This window comes from Melospiza georgiana, chromosome 10 (genome assembly GCF_028018845.1).
Source record: "Melospiza georgiana isolate bMelGeo1 chromosome 10, bMelGeo1.pri, whole genome shotgun sequence".
NCBI classification, from domain to species: Eukaryota; Metazoa; Chordata; class Aves; order Passeriformes; family Passerellidae; genus Melospiza; species Melospiza georgiana.
In genome coordinates, this window is record NC_080439.1 from 18,528,391 (window position 1) to 18,546,569 (window position 18,179).

Consider the following 18,179-nt stretch of genomic DNA (forward strand, 5'->3'; position numbering starts at 1 on the left):
GATATCCACATTCCTACAGTTCCATCTCATTCCTGCAATGTACTGAAGGCAGTGTGATGTAGTAATACCATGTGAAATGAAAGCTAGTGCAAGATATGATTACAGTTATTATTGGAGTTCAAAGCAGAGACCACAGCGTTTGGGTTGTCAATTAGCCACCAGTCGGGTTCTGATGGGCTTTGTGGCACTGTAATGACTTAAAGGGTCTGATGTAGTCTCAAGGCAAGTTTGAAGCAAATGCCTGCATGACCTGGACTGCAGCAGCCAGCTGGAGGAGCCAGCAGGAGGCACAGGCTCTCTGAGCTTCCCAAACAGGAACTACCACTTCAGAGACCATTCTCAGACAGAGGTTTCTGTGTTTGAATTTAACCACTGGAATTTGCTCCTTAGGTTGTGCAGAACCCAAAATAAGTAAGTAGAATGACTTTTGGATTGTTTTCAGTACTGTTATAATGATTTCCATTGTTTATCAGCTGACTCTGTTGCAGCCTCTGAGATGTCCCTACCCTGTTTACTGCTGGCTCAGGCCAGGGAGTGTTTAAGAAAAACCCCTTCCCTAAAAACCTTCTGCTCTCTTGTTTCTGTGTTGGTGAAAACTTATGGTTGTCTTTGTCCAATGAAATTTTGCCTGAGAGAAAAACTTTAATACCAGCTCCATAGAGAAATCAGCTCCTTCAGACAGTCCTTGAGATCATGAGCTCTGATGGAGATAGCAGCTCAACTTCCCATTCATTTTCCTGATGTGTTTTTTTCATACCTGGGAGTATTGTGTACCTATAGTCTGATTTATTTTTTCCCCTCATCTGATGTGTTTGGGAAAGGGACTTGACTGTGTTACAGGACATGAAGTACATAGTAAGCTTTGGAAACACATCTGAGAGTGCAGGTAGCTCTACTTTTGAATAGATGGACTTGTGATATTTTAAAATACTCTACTTTTGAACTGTTAAGTATTTCTGAATGCCATCCTTATTTGTCTAATGTGGTATGCAGAATCTTTATGCTCACATAAGAATCTTTGAACTAAGGAAACATTTAGGCAAGTGCTGATTTCCTAATCCCTGTGTGGTTTTGTCTTTGCTTGTAGGGAGATGAACTCTAAGAAGGTAAATTCTAACTTCTGCCCAGTGGCCTAGGGAAGCAGATCTCAGTTCCAGCAGCAATTTGTCAGTTCATTAAGAGATGCAGTATCCTGGCTTCTTGGGTAATAGTTTTGCTAGGCTCCAAGGAGCAGTGGTAAATCTGATTTCATGGCTACCAGGATATGGCCAGGTCAGAATGGAAACACCCAGGTAGAGAAGCTCAGTCCAGACAGTGTTTTGAATGGCTGGAGCAAGGCAGAGGCTGCTGCACTTCTCTGGGTAATTTCAAACAAATGTCCAGCATGGAAGCAGAGCTATAGGACTGGAACACTCTCAAAGTTTAAACATCTTGTGTGGGAATTCTGAGGACTTTAGGCTTATAGTTAAGGTCACATTTTCACATGTGGATATCTAAAATGCATGGAAATACAGATTTTCATAAGAACTTGGGCTCCTCTGTAGGAATCGACTGCAGTATTGCTGTACTTAAGAGGGCTGTTAGGAATAATATGCATTACTTAAGCTCCATAAATGGAAATTATGGTGCAATGAAACACAGTTCTATAAATCTCAGATGTGTATTAGTTTTGTCGTAGGGATTTCTAGGTGGGCTTTGTCCACACTGTCCATCAACTTATAACCTTTTCTCTGTGGCCTCACTCAACTCTCCCCTCTACCTTAGTTACCTTAGTTCACCCAGAACTCCAGTCTTGAAGGAGGAAGAATACCAGGGATGTAGATACACAAGGTATAGCAATACCTCAACAGCCTTTTGTTGCAAGTTCCTCCTGCCTGTGCTGGGACACAGCTCTGTCTGCAAAGCTGGGGAGCTGCAGGGCAGCCTGGAATGTCAGCAGAGCAGCTCAGCCTGCTGCTACAAACCAGAGCAGATGTAGCCACCCCAAATACAGGAGTGCCCAAAAACCAGGGGGGTCAAATATCAGTGATCTGATTGAGTTATTTAGATGGATCACAGGATCAGGACTCAGCACTTTTGTGAGTTTGTGTAGGAAATGTTTCCCAGTTGCTTCTGAGTGGAGTTGAGGGTGTAGGAAGGTTCACCATGCAATAAGGGGGAACTTAGCTCAAAGGTGAGTGTGTAGGGGAAGAACAAATTTGGGCAGTTCTATTTTTTTGGCCTGTTTGCTATCAGATGCCAAGATACAACTTCAAATGATGAGTCTCATGTGAGACACAAACAGAAAACAGATTACCATCTTCTTGATCTAAATCAACTTTCTTTTTCCTCACTTTTTCTTAACTGCACTTACTGTTTCATGGGTAACAGTGAACAATTTTTACTCTCCACTCTCTGCCCATGAATTCCAAGCGACTGGAGAGGCAGAAGATTTCTCACCTGGCCCTCACCACCTAACCATGGTGTTATTCTCAAGATTTCCTTTCTGACTGTGATTTTTATTTTGTGAGGTAATTTCAAAGTACTGGAAGACTTTGGGGAATGTGAACAATGCACAGTGCTTATGACACAGCCTGGGCTCTGCCCTTTGTGATGCACAGCTCCAGGAACTGTACCAAATGGTTCATTTTGTTGACTTTGTGTCACAGAGTTTATCTTGAAAGGTTTGTAGTGTTACACAAACATGTGCCTCTTCCTCCCCAGGTATTTTGCAGGATCAGCTCAAAAGAATGGGCTCTATCTGTACCATGCTCAAGTGTGTTTTAAAATCACGGTTAATATTTTAACAGGTGATTGTTTCCTATTCTTTTACATTCTCATCTATCTACAAATAGCATGTTGTAGCCCTCATTAATCAAAATGACACTTTCTACACCCTCAAGTGTTTTCACATTTGCACATGAAGCGTGTTCCCAAAACTCTGTGCTGCCTGATTGATCTCTGCATTGTGCACTTTTCAGACCTATGTGTCTGAAGCTGCCTGAAAAGATACAAAGCTTAACTTCTAATGTGATTTCTTTAATCTCCTTTTGTAGTATTAGTATTACAAACCATGTAGAAAGTCTTTCCAAGTTCGCTTTTTGCATCAAGCTTGGCACAGGCACAAAGGACCACATCCCATCTTACACTGGGAAACACTGCTGGCTGCCAAAAGAAGTGTGAGGAGACACTGCTGTTTTGGGGAAGGGCGTAAGAGAAATAAGGCTGTTAAAAACTGAGGAAAGCAAAACATCCTCTGAGGCACAGACTTGCCCCACTGACTGTTCAGACATGGCTCATTCCAGGGCTCCTCTTCCCACTGAGTGCCACAGAACAGACATTATCTGGTGGTCACATCCAAGAGGAGGATTTACATTCACTAACTTGTCTGCTGCTAAGAGCACAGATGACTACTCATGTCCATGTATGTATATATAAACCAGACAAAGACTGCCTGAGGGAATGGGAAATGGCAGAAAGCCTCTCCTAGGCATAAAGAACTGTGGAGCAGATAGAAAACTCCCATTCATTGTGTGCTTTCTATTTCCTGTACATCCCAAAGGCTGTGGGGATGGGTCTGTGTGCAGGGCCTGGAGAGAAACTGGAGTTTAATACTCTTCAAAAGATTTCATTTGGGTTCAGGAGTGTCTGACCCCTGGAGGCACCACTAGGTCCCCACAGAAGGGGTGCTGCCATTGTCTGTCACTTTTTCTGCCCACATGGCATGTGTGAAACACAGCCAGTTTTACAGCAGCTCATATGGAGGATTTATTGACTCAAAGAATTTGCAGAATTTCCTTTCAATTTTTTTTATGGTCTGAGCATGGATATTTCTCTTGTCTGGCTCAGTTTTTTCATAAAAGCCTGTCTGAACATTTTAGTAAAAAAAATAAAAATACTATAGAAATAAGTATCAGCATGAAAGGGAGTGGGGGGAAATTTTGCCTCTCCATTGCCGGAAGTATAGAGTGTATGTAGAACAGCAGAATTTGAGAAAAAATACTCATCAGTAAGGTTTTCCTCACCTTTCTCAATTTTTAGTTTCTTGTCCTAGAAGAGAGTTATTTTATGTCACCATTCTGCACTAAGGTCTCTAAGAGAAGATAATCTAGTTTAGGGGTGAGGAGTGCACAGCTTGAGCAGAAGCAGCATGTAATGTAACACTTCTTGTCTTGAGTGTGGACCCAAGTACTGCATACATGAGAGAATACATGTGTGTCAACCTATATTGGGGGCAGAGGGGAAGGAGGGTGAATTAGACCGAGCTTATTAGGGTTAGAAACCACAGCTTTTCAGGTTGTTATTTACTGATATTAACGAGCAGCGATTGAAACACTTGCCTTATGACTGTTTTGTAACTTGCACTGGTTTGACAGGACTTGCCTTGCCTGTAGCCTTCTAGAAGACGTGAACCTAAAAGTGTGGGGTTGGTTTTGGCAGCCAGAAGTATAATTAGAGTTTCACCCGCATCTATCTGGCTTACAGAGCCCGCAGAATGCAAACCTCCGTCTCCTGCCGGCAGCCCCAAGGACGCGTGTGCGGAGTTTTCACGGCGGTGCCCGATGCGCGGCACTGACCCCCGCCCGGTTGCGGCTCCGGCCCGGCTGTGCCCCGCGCACCACGGGCCGCCCGCAGGGACTCGCTGGCCGGACTTCGGGCGCCTCCCTGTTGCTTCCCCTTGGAAGCGCACGCCGGAAGATGCTGCTGCGCTTTGCCGGAGGTGCGAAGCCGCTCGCTGTGGCCCGTAGGGCGGCGGCCAGACGCGGTGCTGAGAAAGTTTCCCGGTGCCCGAGGGCGACTTTGACGCGAGAGCGGCGGGGGGAGCCGGGCCGGCCCGGGGCGTTCCGGCCGCGCTGCGCTCTGCGGGTGCCGGAGCCGCGTCCGCGGGGGCCGGGCCGGGCCGGGGGGAAGGGGCGTTGCCATCTGCTGTTAATTCCGCGGTCATTGGATTAGTAACCAGCGGTGATGAGATCAGCGGGATCGGCTTTCGCGAGGGGGCACGGCGCTCCCCAGCTGTGCCGGCTCTCGCATGAGGCGGCGGCGGGCGGCGCAGGGGGAGGCAGCGCGCACAAAGCCCGGTAGCCGCCGCAGGCCGCCGCCCCCGGGCAGGGCTCCCGGGCGGCCCGGCCGCCCCGAGCCCGGCAGCGCCCGCGGGCCCCCGGGCGCGGCGCCCGCCCCGCTCCGAGCCGCGGCTCCCCCGGCTCCTGTCGCCTCCCCGGGCAGCCGCAGGCAGCGGGAGCAGCCTCTGCTGGGCGGGCGCTCCGGGCGGGGGGCACGGGCTCCGAGCGTGCGAGCTCGGCCACGGCGGCTCCCGAGTTTGTTTACTTGTGCTTCGCCTCTCGTCGCCGGTGTCTGCTCTCTGCCGGCATAGCGGATCGGTGGCGGTGCCGTGCCGGGGGTTTATGGTAAGTTTGCGATGGGCGAAGCTCTCAGTTCGTGGGATTTCGGTGGTTTGTTGCACAGTATGTAAAGACGCGTTTGTGAGGGGATTTCTTGTTTGTTTTTAGTAGTGCAGGGTTTCAAGCTGGTGTTTGAAGAAGTACATTTGAGAACCGTTTTCCGCTTTATAGTGAAGTGGTTTACAACATAAATTGGTTTCTTGAGCTACGTAAGAGAATTATTTCTAGATGTTGGATGACTAGAGATCTACGTTTCTCATAAACTGACTGTATCTGACTTTGCGCTGCCGGACGCAAACCCTTTCGCCTCACGATTGCCACAAGCTAATGCTTTACAGTGGTTACTTGGTGCTTTTCGGGCAGTAAAAGCCAGACCTCAGTTCAGTTGTTTAGACGAATCTGAAATATTAAAATATGTTCTCCGTAAGAGTATGAGGGAAGCTGAACCCTCGTCTGAATTTGTATGCGAGACTTGAGTTTCAACAAAGGAAGGTATTGAGTGAATGTGCCCTGGCGTTGCTGTAGGCGCTCGGAGCGCGGCGGTGGCTTTGCTGTGTGTGCTGGGAAGCTGTTCCTGCCCAGGCACCAAGGGCAGAGCGGCTGAGCGCTGCCCCCGCCGCCCCATTCCTTCCCGGAGGGGCTCCGGCGTTGGTGTGGCAGCGTCCGTGCTGGCAGCAAATCATTCGTGTTTCTTTGTGCCTGGGACTTGGAGTGCAGACTGCTACAGGGAGGGAAGTGTCCTATATAGAGAGATGGCCAGCTACCACTTCAGCTGCTGGTTTGATGCTGGCTGCTGCCCTTCGGTGCTTAAGTCATACCTGATATTTTCACAGTGCTCTGTTTGCCTTCCGGTGACAGAAGCAATCCCTGATAAGATATCTCCACGCTGCAAAAGAGTTTATCAGGAGAAAAAAAAAAAGCACTCCGGAGAGTTGATGCTTGTGGGTGAAACTGGCCTGACTTGTGCGGTGTACCTCGAAGGATGCTACATTTTTAATGTTGTTTCTGTAACTAAAGCAGCCCGTCAGGGACATGAATATCAAATTGCTGTTAGATTATTTGGTGCTGCTGACAGAGAAATGCCAGATAGTGTAAGTTCTCCTAACAACAAGCGGAAGTTTTATAACTGGCCTTAGTCATGTAAGTCTGGTTTCCTTGGTAGCTAATGTGCCTCGGTGTCTTGCTGCTGACTCCGGATGTCCTTGGATGACCGTCCTGTGCTTCAGTGACCCTGCAGGACTGAAGGGAGACTCGGTACTTCCCTGCATCGCCAGGATGAGAAAACTTCCCAGCGCCGTGCCTTCCTGCGGCCCTCATGTGGGTGTTGCTCTGGAAGTACACGCTGGTGCTGCTGGGCTCCGAGAGCCCTGGGTTCACTCCCATCCCATCGCATCCCATCGGGCTGTTTGTCTTTGCAAATGTCACTGCAGCCAGCTCTGAGGCACCGGGCTTCCTGCTCAACAGGCTCTAGGCTCGGGACTGAGAAAGCAGTGCCACCTTTTTGCAAGGAGCTTTTCAGAGTTGTGAGACTTAAGGGTTTTTTTTGTAGGAAGGGTTGTTTGGGTTTGTTTGTTTTGGAGAGGTTGTTAATGGTGGGGATTTTTTGTTTAGGTATCTTGTTTCTTGAAAGATCAGATTTTTCTGATTCTTGGTTTGACCAAATTACATATCTTTATGACTCGTGTTTGTGCAGCATGTGAATTTCTGAATGATGGGACATCTCTCCTATGACTCCACAAGCAACAAGTCATGAACTTGTCAGGCTTCATTGTTGCTGTGTAAACTTTTAAAATGGATTTTCCATGTACCAAGAAAATTGAAGGCAGCTATTTTTGTCTCATTTTCCTTCACAATCACTGTTTTCCCCTCTTCTGTTTATAGGACATTGACCTCTTTTTATGGAGAAGGAAAGTAATTTTCACAATGGCACTCAATGGCATGTTGCAGGACTCCATGTGATGGTTACTTTGCGTTGGCATCCTTTAATTGAGACAGCTGGAGAATTTTCCTGTGAGGAGCTGATTTGCCTACCCATTTGAGACATAGTGACAGCAATTGAGGAAGAAGGCATTACACAATTTTCTGAGATATTATTGTTAAAAATCGTTGGCTGAAGTGATTAGCAAGATTATGCTAGATACTCAACTCAACCCATCCTGGTAATTCTTCATGGCCAAGAAGAGGAAGGTAGAAAGAGAGATGCCTTATTCAAATTATGTAAGCCATGCTGTGTTTTAGCTGTCTGCTCTCTTCAGTGTGCTTGGCTGCTCACTACTGCTGCACTGACATCCTCTGCTCAAGTCTTTTTGTGCTGGGGCAACCTCACTTCAGTGTGAACTTGAGGTTCCTGCAGTGGTAAATCCCAGATTGAAAAATGATAATGCAGATTGGCCTTGATACTCACATCTATTTCCTGCATCAGTTAGTGAGGATAAATGCAATGTTCTTAATAGAATATCCATGTAAAGGAAATCTAGATGTAGTTTCTTCTCAGCGAGTTTCCCAGGACAGAGGGTGGATGTAAATGTTGCTGGACTTCACAAATCCTCTCTGAAGGCTGAGGTGAGACTGATGGTACAGAGGAATGGAGGTTGGTACTGGTGGGTGCCCGCCTTCCTGGCACTGCCCAGGAAGCAAAGCTGGGCTCGTGGCTGCAGGGATGAGGGGCTCCATGCTGACAGAGGATGGATGGATGGATGGATGGATGGATGGATGGATGGATGGATGGATGGATGGATGGATGGATGGATGGATGGATGGATGGATGGATGGATGGATGCCATCAGTCCATCTGAGCTATGTCAATGCTGTGTGTACCTTGAGGTTAGTGAAGGTGCAGGCCACACACGTTGTCCTGGGAATGTTAAGTATTTATTAAGCCAGAATAGATCCTTTTTCTGTGATGAAGGCATTGGTTAAACCTGCGCACTGAACAGTTAACCTGTTTTGAAATCAAAACTCTCTGTAAAGTTTCTGTGTAATGGATAAATATTTGCCTGTAATTCTGGAAGTTGGTATTGTTGGACTGACTGAAATCAACAAGTGCTGTGGGTTGAAACTTGCCAGACCAGACAGCTCCCTCACCCACTGTGTTTTTAATGGGGTTGTGTACATGTTGGTGAATCTGTGTCACTCTCTGCAGCACACAGCCCTCGGGGGTGACTTCAGGCTGTCTCTGCAACATCCTCTGTTAGCTGACACAGGTTGTGCTGGGGGATAGGATGTCAATGCATCACGTGCTTCCTGGAAGAGCAGTTCATGTCTTCTGACTTCTTTAACTTAACTCAGGCTCAGGTTGTTTGTGGGGGTTGGTTGTTTGCTTTTTGCCTTGAGAAGCTGTGCATCACTGCCGTGGTGCTGGGCTGTGTACTGCCCGTGTGCTGGAGAGTGCTGCTCCAGAAGGGCTGGAGGCAGCTTCATGGGTAACTTAACTTTGACAAAGAACAGCAGATGTGTATTTTGGTGCAGTGTCCAAGCTGCTGTTGCCTGAAGTCAGCAGTGCAATGTACTTGACATGTGCTCCGTCAAGAGTTAAAGTATCTGAGATGGTGGTTGCTGTCTGAGTCCTGCTTCCAGGTGACCTTTACAATGATGTCAGGAAATGCCTTTTCCTCAGCTGCTTGCACAGCTCTACAGCCCACAGCCATTTAGATTGGATGGTGATAAAGTTAAAAGTTAGTTTTGGTTTGTTTTTTTTTTGTGTTTGGAAAGCTGGCGGGATACTCAGCAGCATTCACAGCCCATCAGGGAAAAATCCCTGCCCTGAAGAGATTTTATGATGCTCCTGTGGCCTGGGTGGCAGCATGGAAAAATGCATAAAGGAGAGCTAGAAAATGTGGGTGATGTTTTTGGTGGTTAAGAGAGATCAGTGCTCACAGGGTGCCATGACTTTGGGCTAAGAACTGCCATTTTATTGGCAGTAATTGATTAAAACTTGATGGCTCTAATTTAGCTGCCTCTGCTCTTTTAAAGACTGGCCCATCAAGAGTTCTGGGCAGAGCTCACCTCTTTCCTTCCTTTGGCTCCTTTTCCACCAGAAATGGAGTAGTGTCAGGTACTACCATGTTGAAATGCACCTATGTGTATGTTTGTATTTTTTGGAGGGTGTCTTTTTTAAGTGGATGTCACCTTTGCCTCAGAGGCCAATGTGATGCAGCATTTTATTTCTGTAGCAATTGAAATGCAGAAATTTTACATAATTTACTGTGATTTGGCCATAGCAAAGAAGCATGTGAGGAGAATTTATATCTGTTTCCATCCTTAGTAAAAGGTGAGGTGCCTGGACTTAAACATGGGTATTCTGTGACCTAAATCTGTTCATGCTGAAGTCATTTGAACTTAGACCAATGCTGAGCAGTATTCTGTATATTTTTTTGCTTCCCTGTGCTTATTTTCTGTATCTTTGAATTGAACATTGTGGGGTAATCCTGCTCATGAGTAGTGTCAGATGACAAGTTTTATTGTGTTGCATTGCAGAGTGTGGTGACTTAGCAACTTTATCTTTGAGGATTTGTCAGAGGCTGAAGGGACAAGTAAGCTTTGGTGTGCAGCAATGTAGGAAATCCATTTTGGAGCTGATTGCAAGCTATTTCTTCAGGGCTGTGCAGTGGAGTCTTTAGATGAGTTTGCTTTCTTGATTTAAATATGTATTTTAAAAAAATTTTTCATATACTGCATTTCTCATCCTAACCTATTGTTGAAGTCTGCTGTGCACTTGTCTGCTGTTGTGCCTTTCTGCAGTAGCAACCCCTAAGAAAAATTTTGCCAAGAGATTTTGAGAAAGAGAAAAGATTGGTTGTGTTCACAGTGTCTCATCAGAAGAAAGAGGATTTGCTTCCTGCAGAAATGGCTCCATGCCCTGGGAGCCTACCATGGCCCAGAGTGCAGGAGCTCATCCCGCAGAGCCTCCCCTTGCTGGGGCAGGGAGCTGCTGAGGGAATTCCCTGCGGAGGGGCTGGAATTTCTGCTTTGTCCTGAGGCAGCAGAGGCGCTGCTGACAGCTGACCTGGCTCTTCCATTCCTTCAGCAGCTTTTCTGCTTGGCACCTGAATATGGCCCAGCTCTTGGTGGGAGGGGGATGCCAGGCCAGTACCTAGAGACTGTTCAGGCTCCATCTACACCTCACAGCAGCAGCCTCATGCAGCCTTTGTTGGGAAGAGTTTCTTACATGTTCAGAAATCAACATATTTAGAGTTGCTTTTAAAAGGAGTATTAATCATGCAAGAGCACTTGTATAGCTTTAGGCATGGAAAAAGGTGTGATTTTTCAAATCTGATGAAAGGTTTATTTACTTAATTATAATTTAATTTTAACTGCTTCTCCTCTGTCTCTTCTTCAAACGAATGCAGAAACAAATTACCTCCAGCAGAAAGATACCTTTTTTCAGTAGATATTGGAGGTCATAATTTTTAAAAAGAGCCACATTGCACGAAGTATTTACATCAGTGCTACATTTCATACTGAGAGTGTGATGTCCGCAGAAATCCCCAGGTGGTGGGCTGTGTGTTGGTTATGAGCTGTGTGATGGTTCTTTGTTTTTCTGTAAGAGTATTCTAAACCATAGTTTTGCTCTGGAAGAATGAAAATGGCTTGGAAGAAAGTTGGCTGTTGTCTTTGAACACTTATAAAGCCACATAAAATTAAGCAATGAATGCACAGAGTTCTCAACAAGGACTGTATTACTTCACATGTGAGAAAATGCCATGAGAGTCAAAGGGGATTTTGAGCTTTAACTACTTTCTGAGTTATTAGTGAAAATTTGTTTGTACTTGTATTCCTTGCTCAATGATGCCATTACATATTTTGTAGTGTATCCATTTATGTGAATTGTTGGCTTAAGTTATAAATAATCCAAAATCCAATGTAGCTGACTGGGGGATTTAAGAGTTAAAATTGAAACCTGGTCCTTATGCTGCTGTTTGTGTGGTATTTTATGGCTGAGACACCTTCTTGAGTTTGAAAAAAAGAGGCCATTAAAATGAAAATTTACTGCTTCATTTGTTTGATTATCTTGAAAGTTAATCCTAAATTAACATGTAAAAAGGTGTACTTGTAGATACTTCAGATTTGTATAACATCTGTGCATGGGGAATTGAGTATCTGTTCCTCTGGGTTATCACTAGTCTGCTTGGATTTCAGTTGAGGAGCTGAGAGTGTGATAGGAGCACATGCTGAACTCTTTCAGGGACTTAAGGTATTTTGAGGCTCCACCTAGTTCACCTGGGCAGGGCCATTACTTTGCCTTGGAAAGGAGCAGCAGTAGTGCTAAAATTGAGAATAATAATTTAAATTCTGACCTTTGGTATTTTTATCCCATGCTTGAGCAAAGTCTCTGTCTATGGAGCACATTTTGCGAGTCTGACCCTGCAAGGAGGTTCAGGTGCATTGTCATCTTGCCTTCAAAATTATGATGCAACATAAAGAAATCAAAATACTGTTTTCCTTGTTGTTGAAAACTACTGTTAAGCATGTCAGAAATGACAGAAGTTGTTTGAACTAATGATGATAGTACATCAAAGTGTATGAAAGACAGAAACATTGCCATCCCAACCTCATTTTACTGTGTTGCTGCATATTAGTGTAACTTGTGGTTTGTTCCAGCACCTAACTATCCCTGCACTTCAGCACCATCAGCCTCTGATGCTGTTAACATCTGGGTAACACTTGCTGTGATACTCTCACTTCTAAGTGTACTGGTCATTCACTAAATATTTATAGAGTCCTTTGGTTTTGATGTTGCAAGATAAAAAGGGTGTGTTTTCTATCATCTTTTGTATTCAAAGGCAAATAATACATTGAAGCTGCTGATTATTTAAAATATTATCACATCAAGAAGTTCCTTTGTACTTGGGTCAGTGCTGATGTAACTGTTTCTAGGAGTCTGGAAAACCTTGCAGAGTTCACTGCTGGCTTGTTTAGACTAAGATGCTGTGCTGTAAGTGCAGTGATCATCTACCAAAGATGTGAGAATGTGCTCAGGAAGGATTTGTTACAACATGTGCAGTATCTTATCCTTTGAGTTAAATAGAACAAGATGTATTAAACAAGCTTGAGCATGAGACCTGGCATATGTCCTTGTTCTTTTTAAATTTTTTTGCATTCTTACTGGTGTTATTTGAAACCAACTGTGTGGGTGGAGAGAAGGAAGAGAGAGAGACTCACCTGTGAGATCTCCTGGTAGCAATGGATTGAAGTGTGGACAGGGAAACAGAGGAACATTAAACAGCAGTTTCTGAAGGTGATGGAGAAAAAGATGATTAATTTGTCAAAGGGACTAAGGCTAAGTATCTGTCAGGATTTAAAAAATGCAAGTGGGAGTGAAAATAGACCTCCCAGGCAGGGTGCATGAAGGGGACCATCAGGAATTGCTGCAAGGTCCTCCTGCTGTGGCGCTCCAGCTCCTGTGAGGAGTCAGCAGTGATGTGGTACCACAACTTCCCTCTCTTCAGTGAGCTGCAGTGGGATGGGAGGAGGTGCATGAGGCTGCAGCCTTGAGTTTGTGTCTAGGGATACAGTGGGCTTTCAGTTTATAATAATTGGGGTTTTTTCAGTGAGTCACCTTCAGCATTGATAATTTGCTTGCATTTCCTGCTCTTAGACCCAGTAACAAGAATCAATAGTTTGTTTTCACTTGAATACACCTCTGTCTAGCAATGGTGAATAATAGTGCAAGGGAAGAAAAAAAATCCATATGTTTTAGTTTGTGACAGTTTGACTGCTGGAAAAAGACACCAAAGGGAAATTCAAAGTGAAATGTCTCAACACTCTGGGGACGTGAGAGTGACTGATGAGCTTGCTTTTACTGCTTTACTCCATCCACATCCTGCTAATAGAGGACATGGCAGCAGGAAGTCTTTGGGAATGCAGAAGCCAACCCCCTCCCTTCACTCCCTTTATTTTTAGATTTTGTTTTCCCTGTGGTAAAATCTTTGGAACCGGGGTGAGCAGTGCCCATGGTTAGATAGAAATGTGACTCAGTGGTGCCTGGTGTGCAGTCATTCAGGAGAACAGCAGGAATTGTCTCTCACCCTGTGGCTGGAGATTTGGGATGTAATTCCAGTGTATAGTTCTGACATCATGTTTTCTTCTTCACATGGATGAAGATAGTGAATTGATGCAGAACTGTTTTTCTTTTAACTATTGGAAGAAGTGGAAAAAACATTGGCTAAACGTACCATCTAAATTTAGACATCTGAATTAGCAATGCAGGAAGCAGTAGTGTAGCAAACAGCTCAGTTCCTCCGGAGCACTGCTGGCTGGCAGGATAGAAAATCTGGGCACTTAACAGATGCAGGCATCTCTTTACACCTCCTGGGAATGTGTGTGGGATGCTTCCTCTGGATAATCCTTAAGCCAAGGCTAAACTGGCAGTTTAACTTTCCTCAGAATTCCCAGTGAATGGGTTTTCACAAGGGATTTTTTTTACTTGTAGGTTTTTTTCCTTTGGTCTGAATATTTGCTTACAGTGGGGTTTGCTTCCACAGCTGTTCTGCATTTGGTTTCCGTAGTGGTGAGGAATGTGGTGTGCTGCAATCAAAGCTGAGACTAACAGTCTATTGTAGAAATAGGATTGTAAGGAAAAATTCAAGCAGTTACTTTATTACAGCAAAGATGTGTGGGTTGATGGTCTTGGTAGAATACAGTTCAGTCTCATGGTACAAGAAGAAATTTCATTACATGTAATAATTAGCTTTTGAAATAAAGAGGATTATCTTTCATTTTAATCACCCTGCCTTAATAGCCGGGAAGAAAAACCAATTTATAAGAGTGCCAACTCTGTTCTCTGTGTTTTCTAAAATGACATTTTAATTGAATTTTATATTTATGGGACTGATACTTAAAACTTGTCATTCTTGTGGATTCTTACCTGTTTCCCTCTGTATATTAACCAGCTGTATTTTTAAAGACTGTAAGCTTCTGTCCTGCTCTCTTGCCAAAAAAATTTCCACAAACAGTTCCTTGTGAAGAGAGTTATTACTTACACTGGTCATTTTAAACTGCAACTCTTTAATATTCAGCCACATTTCTCTTGTTAACACAAAGCATTGTATATATATGCTTCATATCCAGTATGTGAATAGCTTGTAAATAAATTACAAAACTAGGTTTAAATTCATTAGTACTTAGCAAAACTAATGGATTGTAATCAGTGTGATGGCTGATGATAGATTGTGCTGTGCCAGCAGGGAACTGGCTCCTAGAAGAAGTTACACCAGCTCAGGAACGACTAGAGACTGGCTGGTGAACATGTTCTTCTCCAGATGCTTTTTTAATTCCTTCAATTAACTTGATTAAGCAGCTTAGCTTAAGTAAGCAGAATTTGTGACTTGGAAGTTCTCCCATGTAGTATTTTCCCAGTGCCTTAGGAATGAATTCCTTTAATGCTGCGTCTGTGTAAGGCAGGCAGCCGTGGTCTCACACAGACACAGGATGGTGTGTGCTCAGTATGAGGGGCACACACAGGGGAGGTGCTTCCCCTCCCTGCACTTGGTTCTTGGCACAAGTCATAAATCACAGTGATTTCTGCACAGTGCAATTGAATGGAGCCTGACTACCTTGTTTTTATTGGTGTTGGAAGTTCCCTCCTGCTTAGATCACTCTGAATCCTCCCTCAGGAGAGAGGGGAACACTCTCTTCTCTGTGCCCTGTGGTTCCCTAGCAAGGGAATTGCATTTCCTAATTGTACCACCAGTGTCCCTCCCTCCCAGGGAGCCCAGTGCATTCTCTTTTCTACCCAGTGATTCATCTTCACAGCATGTGTCATTAGGGAATAGGGAAAGGGGCGTTAAATAGGGAGTCAGATGGTAGCACAGAGTTCTTGTCCATCTGTCTGCTTTCCTTGCAGACATCCCCTCCCTTTCCAGCAAGGATGGTGGTTATATTACAGTATCCTATATTTTTCAGAGCGCAGAAAAGTGGTCTCAGCTGGAACCAATTTCTATCCTACAGATCCTTGTGGTACTGGGGAACCCACCCATCAGTAACTACTGCAGCACCAACAGTATTGGCTGCTCAGTATTGTGGCAGCCTGGAGCTCTACAAGGCTCAGCTCTTGTGTTACAGCTACTGACTCAACAAATTATTTTCCAAATTGTAAATTCATCCTGGTCTCAGCTTGCAGGTTTTGTAGAAATATAAGTTATTTCTGCAGTACCAGAAGTTAGTGTCTTACACAGACTGTCATTAAAGCTATGCAGTAATTTCAGAAATTTAGATCTGTGTTTACAGGTGTTTTTTTTTTTCCTTAGGAGAATTTCAGAGAGGAGCTTGACACTGCATTTACTTTTTCAGCTCCCCTTGATTATGCTGTGTTAATAAGATGATAATGTAGTCTAATAATTGCTCATGAGTCTGCTACGTAATGAAGGGTGAGGGTGGAGTGTGCTTCCATATGCTTGTCTTTCCAGTAGTGCCAGGTGGGGAGGTGAATATCTGAAAAGGATGCTAAAAATGGGTAAAATTTAAAGCCAGATGTGGCTTCCCAGTATTAAGGAAACTGACAATGGGATGTACAGGAAAAGGAGGGAGAGGGATGAAAAGGAGAGGGGAAACTAGGAAGACTGGGATTGTAAGAAAAAGCTGTTAGCCCTAGCTGTGATGCACATTATATGTGGGGCAATTGAAAGTACTGTTGTTTTCTGTTCCTTCCTTTGCTGTGGAGGAAGACCTCTGTTCATGAGAGAGATTTCCAGGTGGTTAGAAGTGTTAATAGACTTCTGGGTTTTAATGCTCCATTAAACTTTCATACTGTGTAAATTATTTTCTTCAAATTTGCCTCTATTTTTGATAGACTGTGAATTGTGACAAGAGTTCATACTAAATATGAGAGTGCACAACTCCTCTGGACCCCATGATTCTTGTGTAGCAATTTCTGTGTCCACACAGCACTTCAGGGAACAGTTTATCTGTTCCAAGAATGGTTGGAATTTAAACCCCCTCAGATTTCCAGTATCCTTAGATATTTTTTTCCTTAACCTCTTGGCCAAAAGACTTGCTTTCCTCCTCTGAAACTATTTGTAGTGTTTGTGCAGTATCCCACATGGTTTTATATTCAACAGTGGTGTGGTTTGTACGTCTTGCAAGTCTTCTGCAGCAGTAAATTGTTGTTTGAGAAGTGCAAGTTTGTATTTAGGCTCAAGTGAACATCTTGGTTAGTTCAAATGGTTCTGGAAGGATCTTTGTATAAATCTACTTCATTTTATGCTACTTGTGCTGCTCTTGAGGATGTAGTTAGCAAAAACAAGTTTAGCTCGGATGAAGTAGAAAAAAGAATAATTTTCCCAGTATATAATTTTTACAACTCAATGGGAAGATGACTTATTTTCCTGCAGGTAGTCCTTTACTTTTAAAGTTATTTCTAAATGTTACTTTTATTCTTTATCATGCTGGAAATCAAGATGATCTGTATATCCCAATACAATCTAGGGTTTTGTTTTTCCAGAATTAAAAACTCAGAGCACTTTGTTTTCAGTGTATTCCACCTGTTGCTGAAGATTAACTTGTAATTACTGATGTGCTTTCTCTTTGTCTAAAGTGCTGCTGATCCAAATTTAGACTGAACACATTTTCCTCCAGGGCAGAGCAGGTCCCTTCCTGAGTTATTGGAGAATCAGAGTCTGGCAGATTTAGATCGCGTCTGGAAGATTTTCTGCTATCATATCAAATATAGGGGGGGTTGTACCGAGATTATTTGGAGTATACTATATTTTAATTTTTAATATAGTTTTTTGCAAGACTTCCAGAACACAGTGTTACTTATTTTATTTCAGCAGCAATACACCTAAAGATTAAGTATAAGTAGTATTAAGACTAGTGTATTCACATCAAAACTTGCATGTTGGTGCAGTTTTCTTCCAAATAACTTTCAATGTTTTTCTCCCTTTTCATCCAATGCATTAAAGAAGGAAATATGGTTAGTAATTAATTGTTACAAATTAAATACTGCTTAATAAAATTCCCTGCAGAAGAGTGCTTAGTAGAGGGAACTAGAGTGTAAAGTTATTTTGGGAAATACAAGCCTTGTGTTTGAGCTTATAGATTACAGTTTGTGTTGAGAGTTGTCCTGTAGGCAGGCACAAAGCTGATTTATTTTTATCCATACCTCTATTAGGAAGTCTGGTGTGGGCTTTTTAAAGTACTTTCCTGTGCTCAGAAATACCTGGAATTGTTGGCACTTGCAGCATGAATTTCTTTGAGGGTGTGCATTGTTAGGTCAGTAACAGAGAGATGTCAATGCTACTCCAAGTAGCAACTTCTTCCACCATGGCTTTTCTTAGTTGGAGGCCCTCTCTGATTTTAACACTGCCAAGTCTGGTATAGTTTTTCTTCATAGAACAGTACTGATTTGAAAAAGCAGCCTTTCTGCTTAATCTGGCTCTAGGACAATGAAAGAGCCAGAAAGAAAATCACATTCCACACAGCCAGCAGGGCTTCAATGAGGGCAAACTATACCTGGCAAATTTAGTGGCCTTCTATGGTGAGATTATGGCATTGGTGGATCAGGGAAAGCAATGGATATAATCTACCTGGATTTATGCAAAGCATCTAACAGTGTCCCACAGGACATCTCTGTTTCTAATCTGGAGAGATGTGGATTTGATCAAAGAATCACTTGGGGGATAAGGAGCTGGCCAGAGCAGGGGGCCCAGAGATTTTATGGATGCCCCATCCCAGGAAGTGTTCAAGGCCAGGTAGGATGGGGCTTTGAACAACCTGGTCTAAGGACAGGTGTCCCTGATCATGGCAGAGAGGTTGGGACTAAATCTTATAATCACAGAATATCCTCAGTTGGAGGGGACCCAA

The 18,179-nt window shown here is 43.9% G+C and overlaps 1 protein-coding gene across 2 annotated transcripts in view; it reads left to right on the forward strand.

The window, feature by feature from the left end:
* Positions 1–18,179, forward strand: part of SPSB4 (splA/ryanodine receptor domain and SOCS box containing 4) — a 95,495-nt gene that overhangs the window by 14,290 nt on the left and 63,026 nt on the right. Inside the window, exon 1 of one of the 2 annotated variants that reach the window (XM_058031227.1) lies at positions 5,276–5,384. The exons of the other annotated variant lie outside the window; for it this stretch is intronic. The gene's annotated coding sequence lies outside the window, so the exon portion shown is untranslated. Of the gene's footprint in view, positions 1–5,275; positions 5,385–18,179 lie in introns of those variants that run through there. 2 annotated transcript variants of the gene reach the window in all.